At 34.5% G+C, this 1,469-nt stretch overlaps 1 long non-coding RNA gene across 1 annotated transcript in view; it reads left to right on the top strand.

The window, feature by feature from the left end:
• Positions 1-750, top strand: part of LOC106879170 (uncharacterized) — a 1,828-nt gene extending 1,078 nt beyond the window's left edge. Inside the window, exon 2 of the long non-coding RNA XR_001410601.2 lies at positions 530-750. This is a non-coding gene — a long non-coding RNA (uncharacterized LOC106879170). The remainder of the gene's footprint in view (positions 1-529) is intronic.
• The last annotated feature ends 719 nt before the right edge of the window (positions 751-1,469 follow it).

Here is a 1,469-nt window from a genome sequence, read left to right as displayed (position 1 = left end):
CAGTTCCCATGAGCACTATCTTTTGAATTTCAGCCATTTTGGGGTTTCCTGGTATCTGAGCTAGGTAGTAATCAGCACGTTTCGCTGTCATTCCTAGGGCACCTATGACAATAGGTATTGTTTTAGTCTTATTATTATTATTATTGTTATTATTATTATTATTATTATTATTATTATTATTATTATTATTATTATTATTATTATTATTTTAGGTTTTCATTCATTCTGTATTTCATTTGCAGATTCCATTCTTTTTAACTTCTATATTGTTTCTTTTTTATATTTCAATCATTTTTTTCCCAATGTCTCTTGTATCTTTCTTCCTCTCTCTTTCTTTCATTCATACTGTCTGTCACTGATCTGAGTCTTGTTTTCTATCAAACTCTAAACAACGATTTGAACTCATGAAGCAGTCCTTAATTAAGCAGTGCTCCCACTTCCAAACCTTAATAATCTTTTTCCTGTAATCTATCTTGTGTATTAATTTTGATTTTTCTCCTTTTCATTTACTGCGGATCCGTAACATCAGGATCTGAAAATGGGTGCAGTCGAGGAGGATGAGAGAACAAAGAAGGTTTCATGATTAAGTGACGTAATGAATATTAAATCGTATGGACGGCATCGACGTTAGTTGGCTGACAGAAATGGTCTTTCTTGGAGAACCAAAGAAAACTAACACCACCGAAATATAATTATACACTTCTTTTTATAAAATAAAAATTCTCTAATGAGTTCAATCCTAATTAATAATTGTTTGCTTTATTTTGTTTATTAATATAGACAGAGGCGTGGTTGTATGGGTAAGAGGATTGCTTTCCCACCACCTACCATGTGGTCATGGGTTCAGTCCCACAGCGCAGTACTTGTGAGATCCTTTGTTTGAAAGAAACTGAAAGAAGCCCATCGTATGCTTTGTGTGTGTGTGTGTGTGTATGTGTGTGTGTGTGTGTGCTTGCATGTGTGTGTGTGCTCTGTCGTCAGCTAGCTATTTTGAACCAAAAAATCAAAGAATTGCGGCTGGTGATTGCCAACAGGGGTAGTGTTCTAACAAGACAATGCCCGACCACATGTGTCTTTGGCAACCCTAACAAAGTTACATGGACTTGGCTGGAATCTCTTACTCCATCCACCATATTCTCCTGATATTGCGCCATCCGACTACCACTTGTTTTTGTCTGCAGAACTCAATGCAAGGAAAAACATTTAACGATTTAGATGGAGTCAAAATACATCTAGATAACCATTTTTCTTCAAAACCATCAAATTTTATGCTGATGGAATATTTAAATTGCCTGATAGATGGGCAAAGGCCGTTAATAATAATGGAAATTATTTCATTGAATAAGATTTATTGAAAGGTCACTTATTTATATTCTCTTTTTGCACATTAAAAGGCGCTCAGAACTTTACGGACAAACTAATATATTAGGTTGGTGCATAATTATTGCGGCTTTTTTTCAATAAATTTT

The sequence above is a fragment of the Octopus bimaculoides genome, chromosome 27 (assembly GCF_001194135.2).
Source record: "Octopus bimaculoides isolate UCB-OBI-ISO-001 chromosome 27, ASM119413v2, whole genome shotgun sequence".
In the NCBI taxonomy this organism is placed as follows: Eukaryota; Metazoa; Mollusca; class Cephalopoda; order Octopoda; family Octopodidae; genus Octopus; species Octopus bimaculoides.
The sequence above is the reverse complement of the archived record's forward strand: the minus strand, read 5'-3'. Positions and strand labels throughout refer to the sequence as shown.